This window comes from Pseudophryne corroboree, chromosome 6, assembly GCF_028390025.1.
Source record: "Pseudophryne corroboree isolate aPseCor3 chromosome 6, aPseCor3.hap2, whole genome shotgun sequence".
Classification (NCBI taxonomy): domain Eukaryota; kingdom Metazoa; phylum Chordata; class Amphibia; order Anura; family Myobatrachidae; genus Pseudophryne; species Pseudophryne corroboree.
The window spans coordinates 763,638,530-763,648,472 of record NC_086449.1 but is presented as its reverse complement, the minus strand read 5'-3'; the positions used below and the strand labels follow the sequence as shown (position 1 = coordinate 763,648,472).

At 45.6% G+C, this 9,943-nt stretch overlaps 1 long non-coding RNA gene across 1 annotated transcript; it reads right to left on the bottom strand.

Moving 5' to 3' along the window:
* Positions 1–5,833: 5,833 nt before the first annotated feature.
* Positions 5,834–9,476, bottom strand: LOC134935680 (uncharacterized). The gene is made up of 3 exons (XR_010180338.1): positions 9,341–9,476; positions 6,273–6,336; positions 5,834–6,053 (listed from the first exon to the last, which is right to left on the bottom strand). It is a non-coding gene; the product is annotated as an uncharacterized LOC134935680 (long non-coding RNA).
* Between the last annotated feature and the right edge of the window lie 467 nt (positions 9,477–9,943).

Genomic DNA, 9,943 nt, shown 5'->3' with positions numbered 1-9,943 from the left:
GGGCACTGCAGAATAATGTCACACTACAGCTCCCAGTTCATGGTATTTTGGTGTCATCCCCTGGAAGCGTGACACCTGGGTGCAGAGCCAGCCCTAACCAGGTTGTGACAGGTAGCGAAAGGTGAGAGGGCAGGCTGTGACAGGTAAGGAGGGATCAGAGAGAGTAAGCTGTAGCAGGGGGTCAGAGGGGAGGCTATGACAGGTAGGGAGGGGTCAGAGAGCAGGCTGTGACAGTTAGGGACGGGTCAGAGGACAGGCTGTGACAGGTAGGGAGTCAGTGGACAGGCTGCGGCAGGTAGGGAGTAGTCAGGGCAGGTTGTGACAGGTAGGTAGGGTTCAGAGGGCAGGCTGTGACAGGTAGGGAGGGGTCAGAGGGCAGGCTGCAAAATGTAGGGGGTCAGTGGACAGGCAGGGGGTCAGAGGTTAGTCTTTGACAGGGATGGGTCAGAGAACGGGCTTTGACAGGTAGGGGGTCAGCGGACAGGCTGCAACAGGTAGGGAGGGGTCAGAGGGCAGGCTGTGACAGGTAGGGGGTCAGAGGACAGACTGTGACAGGTAGATTGTAAGCCTGCGAGCAGAGCCCTCCTACCTCTATGACTGTTTGTTTTTACCCAGTTTTGTCATCTAATTGTGTCCAGTTGTAAAGTGCAATGGAATTTGCTGCGCTATATAAGAAACTGTTAATAATAATAATAATAGGTAGGGGTCAGAGAGGACAGGCTGTGACAGGGGGTCTGCAGACAGGCTGTGACAGGTAGGGGGGCAGCAGACAGGCTGCAACAGGGTGGAGGCACTAGGGGGTCCTTAAGAGAGGGATTTGGGCTATAAGAAGGGAGAAGGAACACGGGGACCACCATTTGGACACTGCCCCATGACCCTGCGGCCAGTACTAACCAGCGTCGCTCTTAAATGCCAGCACTGCACCCGTGGTCCCCCACAGTTCTGGCGCCAGCAGTGCGGGCACTAATTTGGTGAAGAAGGAAGCTGGCTGGGACCAGAACTGCCGCCGTCTCCATTGACGCACCCAGCAACCCAGACACCGGTAATCCTCCACACCAATGCCTGCAGAGGCGGGTAGCAAACCTTTGGGAACAGCCCGTCCCAATGTTATTCTAGCAGTTGACTCTAGGCTTGGGATGCCCCCAGGAATCCCAGATGTACTAGGCATTTGCTTACAATGCCTATGCCTAGGGCCTGCTTTGCCCGGGTGCAATCCGCACCCCACACTCTCCCCTTGTGATGCCTCTGTGCTGCACATCAGATGGGACGATGTCACAGATGATGCGGTGTTGTTACATTAAGCATGTAACAATATACTGTTACATTGTACTGCGGATTGTGTAGTGTGTGCGGTGATGCGGTATACTGTTACATTGTACTGCGGATTGTGTACTGTGTGCGGTGATGCGGTATACTGTTACATTGTACTGCGGATTGTGTAGTGTGTGCGGTGATGCGGTATACTGTTACATTGTACTGCGGATTGTGTAGTGTGTGCGGTGATGCGGTATACTGTTACATTGCATTGCCGCACCATTGGTCGGCACATCGTTCCAAGTGTGTATCTAGCGTTACATGTGATTATATTGTCTCTGTTGTTCATAAGGAGCAACTGTCATTGTGACATGTCAGGTTTATTACAAATATTGTTGTCAAAAATAGAAGCTGCAAAAAAGTCAATCAAAAACAATCCATATACAGATAAGGTGGGTGTGGTTCATTAGGTCGACATGAGTTAGGTCGACATGCATTGGGTCGACCATGTTTGGTCGACATGCATTAGGTCGACATGATCACTAGGTCGACATGGAAGAAGGTCGACGTGAGTTTTTAAAGTTTTTTTGGTGTCGTTTTCTCCGTCAAGTGACCAGGATCCCCAATTAGTGCACCGTGACCCCTCACATGGCTCGCTTCACTCAGTAACAACAATTGTTCCCAATTGTAGTCCACATGGATCGTTAAGTATGAAAAAGGTCAAAAAATGAAAAAAATTGTGAAAAGCTCATGTCGACCTTATTTATGTCGACCTAATTACCACGTCGACCTAGTGATCATGTCGACCTAATGTATGTCGACCAAACGTGGTCGACCCAATGTATGTTGACCTAACTCATGTCGACCTAAAGACCGCCATCCGATAAGGCTCTGAGGGGAAAATAAGGGGCCCAAGGACCTGGAGTAATATCTGTCGTTACCGCCTGACATCTGCCCTGTATTGTCCTATTTATGGTGAAAGAAAGGCCCCACCCAAATTAATGCTAAAAATTCTCTTAAGGTAATGAGTTGCGCAAAGGTAACAGAGGGGGTAATTCCGACATGACCGTAGAATTGCTGAATTTAGCACATCTACAATCAGATTCTCTGACATGCGGGGGGACGCCCAGCACAGGGTTAGTACACCCCTCATTTCAGGCCCTGCCCCCCCTCACACACAGGTGTGAAAGCATCGCACGGCAGCGATGCTTTCGCGCCCACCAAGTAGCTACCCGCCGCATTCTGGGACGCGGCGGCCACAGCCGCCACGGCCCACCCCCGCAACGGTCCGCACACACCTGCGTTGTCCGGACTGCGCACCCCCCAGCGGCATTCTAACGCCGTTGGCACACCCCCCTGTCAATCAGGCAGAGGCGATCGCACCAGTGAGATGGTTGCGCATGCGCACTGCGTAAAGGGCATCAGAGTGTGAACGCTGTTGTAGCAGCGATCAGCTCTGAATTAGGCCCAGAGTTTGCTGCTAAAGATTATAACCTTACACTTGATGGCAGGGACGGATCTAGACTTTTATTTAGGGGGGGCGGTTTACTGTTTAATCGTGACTCCTCCCTCTACAGTCCCAACTCCTCCCATCTGCAATTCTAACTCCTCCTCTCTCAATTCTGACTGAACTTTTTGAGTGAGACTGAGAAAGAGTTTTGTGATTGTTCTATGTACATGTGACTGTGCTATGGGGTAATTGTATTATTAGACCTAGTACCCACACACCAGCAAGTGAGGGGCAAATGCTCTGTTTCCCTTGCTCTCCTGGCTCCTCTGTGCTGCTGTGGTATAAGCTGCAGCACATCTTTCTGCCTCAGGCTCTCCCCGGAGAGCTCTCTTCAGCTCAAAAGTGGGCGTGGCTATGACTGTGTTAGGGGGGGCCCTTTGCCCCCCCCCCCCTAGATCCGGCCCTGCTTGATGGTAAGTCCAAGTCAGTGACTTGAGTGGAATGAGTGCTAATAACAGACTGACAACGAGGTCAGAGGGCTTTGCTTGCATACAAAAACACACTGACACAGTGCAGTATCCCCAGTGTATAGAGAAATCTGCCACTAAGGTAATTAGATAGAACTGTGTATTAGACATATTATACAAGGACTAAAACAGTGGATCATGATTACAGCCCCAAACAATGACGTAACCGAGAACCGTTACATTTTACATCAAGATGGAGACATCTGCAGAACTTTGTTTTTGTTTAGTTTTTGGCTTCTTTGCTAAGTGCTGATAAGGTCTTGTTTAATTTCCTCTTAGAGACTGTGCCAATGTCAAAGAGGAAGCATTAAAGGCAATTGCACACTCTGTGTCCACATATACTTGCACTTGACACACACACACTGTGCAGATGCCTATGCAGAAGATTGCAGAGCAGTGTCTTGTCAGATGGTATCCGGTCTCTAGGTCGACAAGACTTAGGTCAACAGGTCTAGGCCGACCACTATTGGATCGACAGTAACTAGGTTGACAGGGTTTCTAGGTTGACAGGATCTCTAGGTCGACATGTTCTAGGTCAACAGGAAAAAAGGTCTACATTTTTATCTTTTTTGAACTTTTTCATACTTTCGGATCCACGTGAACTACAATTGGGCACCTTGCCCGAAGCATAACGAGCGAAGGGACACGTTGTACTAATTGGGGTTCCCAGTCACTGTACGGCAAAAAACGTCACCAAAACAGATTTAAAAAACTCATGCCGACCTTTTGACCTGTCGACCTAGACCATGTTGACCTAGAGACCCTGTCGATCTAAGTGTGGTCGACCTTCAATACCACACCCCTGATAGATGGAATGAGTAGCACAGTGACTCCAATTGGTGGATAGTAAACTGAATATAGGGGGTCATTCCGAGTTGATCGCTCGCTGCCGATTTTCGCAGCGCATTGATCAGGTGAAAAAATGGCATGTCTGCGTATGCGTATGCCCCGCAATGAGCACGCGCAACGTACGGGTACAAAGCTCTTTGTGGTTATGCTCAGGTTCTAGCGAAGTTTTCCCTTGCACTGGCAGCCGCAAGAAGATTGACAGGAAGGGGGCGTTACTGGGTGTCAACTGACCATTTTCAGGGAGTGTTTGCAAAAACGCAGGCGTGTCTGAAAAAATGCAGACGTGGCTGGGCGTTCGCTGGCCGGGTGTATAACATCAAATCACGAATAGGCTGAAGTGATCGCAAGCGCTGAGTAGATTCAGAGCTACTCAGAAACTGCACAAACTGTTTTTGCAGAGCTCGGCTGCACATGCATTCGCACTTCTGCTAAGCTAAAATACACTCCCCAGTGGGCGGCAACTATGCGTTTGCACGGTTGCTAAAACTAGCTAGCGAGCGATCAACTCGGAATGACCCCCATAATATGAGCAAAGCTGATGTAGCCATTATAAAGCTTCAGGGTCAGATAGTGCTGGTTGTGTTCTACTGCTGTCCATGATCTACCTATAGGACTAATTGTCAATGTAGATGACTGGATGATACTGATAGGAGTAATGTAGCCAAGGGCGTAGCTACCATAGGTGCATGCAGTGCAGCTGCTATGGGGCCCAGAGCTGAGAGGGGCCCACCTTCCCTGTAAAAGTTACATATGTTATATACATTTTTCGCCATTGGGTGGTACGTAGAAGTCCTTGCAAACTTTTTCCTTGGGGCCTGCAATATATCTAGGTATGCCCCTGGACCTGCTCATTGTAGTGTGGTATAAAATTAACTGGAGGGCATTTTAATGTTATTTAATATGAACCAGGGCACCGTAATGAGGCACAATATGTTCGGGGAGCGCTATATATCATAATGTGAATAGAGGGTTCAGTGCGGCATAATGTATACTGGCAGCTCTGAAATGTGACATAGGGTGAACTTAAGCACTACTGCAATTTTATAAAAGAAACTAGGGCAATACTATGGGGCATAACATTAAATAAGGCTCTACTATGGTTCAGAAAATGGGATGGGGCCCCTTCAAAATGTTGCTATGGGGCCCACAAAGATCTGGCTACGTCCCTGAATGTAGCCCATACACTTGTGAGATTTGAGAGAAATCGAAGGATTGCATGCACATTTAAGGTACCATGAGACGCGATGCGCAGGCACGCCGCTTGAATGTCGCGTCTCATGATAGTATGTGCTGCACATAATATTTCTCGCATCGCTGTGCGATCGCATGTGGGGTTTTTTATATATCGCTCCAACCCTGTGGTGACGTGCCCATCACGTGATTACCATGCGATCTATCGCATGATCGCGTGGTAATCACTTTGGCAGTTCAGGTGCGATATCATCGCATCTGAACTGCCGGTGCGATGTCGCGTCACGGAGCATCGTACAAGTGTATGGGCAACATTAGGTGCATAATCCAAAATACATATAAACAAAATACATATGATAAAGAGTTTACATGGGTGTATACATAATGGGCGAGCAGACCCTTCACTCATCGACTTTCCTGTCTGCCAAGAATTTGTATTTCTACATTGTCTATTAGTCCAGAACATTAACGGATCACTTTTTGTTTTTCCTGTGAGGATCAACAAATGCGTTGTAAAAATTAGCACATACCTTAATGACAAATGAGATATATTTTCCTTTAATTAGAGAACAGGGGAGACAGATAAATGAGGCCAATAGATCAATTATGGTTGAGCGCCTGTGATGTCTGTGTTATTTCAGCAACTACTAGGAATTCCTAACTACACAATAAAAATCGTCTGTCTTCGGCACTTATTCCAGAACCCTGCGTTCTAAGCTCTCCTACAAGTGTCATCTTCTGAGCTGCTCTCCATTTTCTAATCTGTATTCCCCAACACAGCCCTGTGCAGAGGAAAGCAGGCAATTATGAGCTCAGTTATAATGTGCTGTATGCAGTGCCAGATTAAGGTCTATATGGGCCTGGAGCTGAAATTTATGAGGGGCCTATTTTATGCCACCGCAGGGGATGTGAAAACTCTATGGGGGTGTGACTAGTAATGTTGGGGGTGTGGTTGATGTTGTGAGGGTGTGGTCTGCACAGGGGGTGTGACTGGCACCTACCTTGAAAAACCTCAATCTCCCTCACTTCTTCAGTTACTGTATATCAATAGTGTAATGTGAGAATCTACAAACGAACAAAGGAAAACATCTCTTGTTAATGTGACTGTAATATGGTAAATGGTGCTTAGTGATGACATAAATATGAAACCTCTCAACGAAAGAGGCTACATGTCGCTTAGGGGTGTCATGAATGTGAAATCTATCTAAATAAAAAAAAATGTTTTACCTTTGTAATAAGTAGTTATACTGAGAAGATATATCAGGAATGGTGGAAAGAGGGGGTGGGGTTGGAGGGAGGGTGTCACACGGACAGGGCAGAACAGGGGGAAGACTGAGGTGACCCAGCATATAGTAGTATGTGTAGTAGTATGTGTAGATACACACACACACACACACACACACACACACACACACACACACAGATAGATTCAAACCCAAATTGCTCATCTCCAATACATAGCTACAGTATAATGTATCAGGGGTTGCTGACTGGGGAATGGCATAAGACACCACAGAGATGCACCATCTTACGGACATGTTGTAGGAATGTCACTGCAGTTGTAGTGAAATCCCCTACTAGCCATTACTGAAACTTGGATTACGCCCTCTGACACTACCTCTCCTGCTGCTCTCTCTGCTGGAGGCCTCGCATTCACACACACACCCGACCTGGGGGTCGCCATGGGGGGTGGTGTTGGGGTCCTTTTACCTTCTAGTTACTCCTACCAACTCATACCACCAGAACCATCCCTTACATTCTCTACATTTGAGGTCCATACTATATGTCTCTTCCAACCAGTCCATCTTAGAGTAGCTGTCATTTACCGCCCCCCTGGCGCTGCTTCCAAATTCATCGACAACTTTGCTTCCTGGCTTCCTCACTTCCTCTCTTCTGACATTCCCTCCATTATCCTAGGCGATTTTAACATCCCTATTGACATCCCCACACAATCCCCTGCCTCTAAACTCCTTAACCTCACCTCTTCACTTGGTCTCTCCCAGTGGACCTCCTCACCCTCCCATGTGAATGGGAGCTCACTGGATCTGGTCTTCACTCACCGCTGTGATATTTCAGATTTTTCCAATTCCCCATTTCCCCTCTCTGACCACCACCTGCTTTCCTTTAACCTATCTCTCTCGACTTCCCCATCTCTACCTCCTAAGGCTACCATCACTAAGCGTAACATTGAAGCTATTGACACCACATTCCTTTCCTCCCTGTTTGACTCACATCTCTCTCCTATTCTCTCTCTCTCATGCCCTGAACAAGCCACTTCCATATACAATGCATCCCTCACTTCTGCTCTTGACTCTGTTGCTCCACCAACCACTATTCACCCTTGCAAATTAACACCTCAACCCTGGCACACCAAATGCACCAGATATCTGCAAAAATGCTCACGTACTGCTGAGCGTCACTGGAGGACAGGGGTGTATCTAGCAGTCCGAGCACCCCTGGCAAAGTATAGGACTGGCTCCCCCCATATTTCAAATATGGAAGGCATGTGTGCCAACAAGGGGGCGTGGTCACAGAAAAGTACTCCAAATTCAAATGACACCACACATTAGTGTCCCTTACTCACATTACACTGCACAGTAATGTAAATTTATCAAGTTATGCTACACAGCTGTACCCCTTATAGGTATTACGCCACACACTAGAGCCCCTTATTAACATTATGCTACACAGTAATGCCCCTTATTAACATTATGCTACACAGTAGTGCCCCTTACACACTGTGTGTACCCTCCAGCTCCCGCTGGGATGTTGTCACCTCCCTGTTCTCACTTCCCATGCCACTATATATATATATATATATATATATATATATATATATATATATAATATCTGTATACGTATTATCTCTCTATATATATATATATAATATATATATGCACATATAAATATACATGTATGCACATATACATGTACATGTACACACATATACCTATACATGTATGCACATATACATGTACATGTACATATACACACATACATATGGCCTCAATCCAGCACTCTGGCAATCTGTACTAGTGGAATCGTAGTTCCCCTGGTGCCCTCCTTACGTATATGTACATGTGTGTGTATATATATATATATATATATATATATATATATCACAAGGTGCAGCACTCCAGGCGATTTAAGAATACGTAGTTACAGCAGCATATGCTTTGGTAATGTTTCAGTGCCGTTTATGTATACAGTATATGCCACGTGTGTCTGTATACATATATATAATATATGCCTATATTTCCATATATAATAATGGCATCAGCCAGAGTGCCGTACATTGCAAATCTCTCTCTCTATATATATATATATATATATATATATATATATATATATATATATATATATATATATATATATATATATATATATATATATATATATATATATATAGAGAGAGAGAGAGAGAGAGAGATTTATATATATATATATATACATATACACGTAGACTATTGCAGGCAGCACTTGAATAAAAATGCAGAATCTAAGCAGGTTTATGTCAACATTTCAAAGTATTTATTCACTTCGTGTCGGCTTCCTGGTGTGCGGTTCCGGCATGCAGACGTGTCTGCATACTGGACCCGCATGCCAGGAAGCCGACACATGGGGTTCTATAAAGGTATGTTTTGTATGTTAAATAATTGTCCTGAAGACGAAGTTAATAAATACTTAGAAACGTTGACATAGATCTGCATTTTTATCTGAGTGCCGCCTGCGATGATCTACGTATATGTGTAACCCTACCAGGTTACTAAGGAGGGCACCGGTAAAGTTATTCTGCCGGCACTTGGGAGTGTTGGCAGTATATATATATATATATATATATATATATATACAAAAGAAATGTCCGGCACTCCAAAAACTTAAGAGTCAGCTCGTCTGGGTGCCCTTCCTAAGGTAATGCAGAGTGAGGAGGGATGGATGGCACTCCAGCAATCAAATAAATACTCAGGAAACCAAGTCAATAGCCAACGTTTCGGAGCAGTGCTCCGTTATCAAGACTTTAAAACATACTAAACATACATAGCATATATATACCTAACTGTATACTCACCACGTGTGCACGGGGGGAATCGCCGCCGCCATCCACTCCGGAATCCACGTGACGTCATAGGCAGCCGCCGGCGCCCAGGATCCGTCACAGAGGCTGCAGGCGGGGGGAGTGACCATCACCATGGCAACAGAACATAACAAACTGCGGAAAGAAACAGCAATGATGAAGCCGCATGTACAGCCCTGTATTCTAAACTAAAACACTACAGTCTGATAAAGTAACATACTGTGCAACTGCAAGAAATGTAGATATATACACAAACTACTATATAAGTTATATGCAGTGTTGCTGTAGTGATGAGATCGATAGAAGGCTGTAACGTGAATGCATTAGCAAGGAGCACATAAAAAGCAGCTGGTCGCTAACCTGAAAAATGATGAATGAGTTATCTAAAGCAGTGATCAAAATAATTAATCACTACAAAAAAGATGCACAGTGTAGCCCAGATGGACCACACATAATAAATGTGGTATCAATGATCTTAATGAAACAATTAGATACAGACAGAGCAAGAATAAATTATAAAAAGCAATTCAGTGTTAATGATTCATTCAGTCCGAATGGTTGGACTGTTTGTAGCAGATGTATCCACCTCGCTTCTCG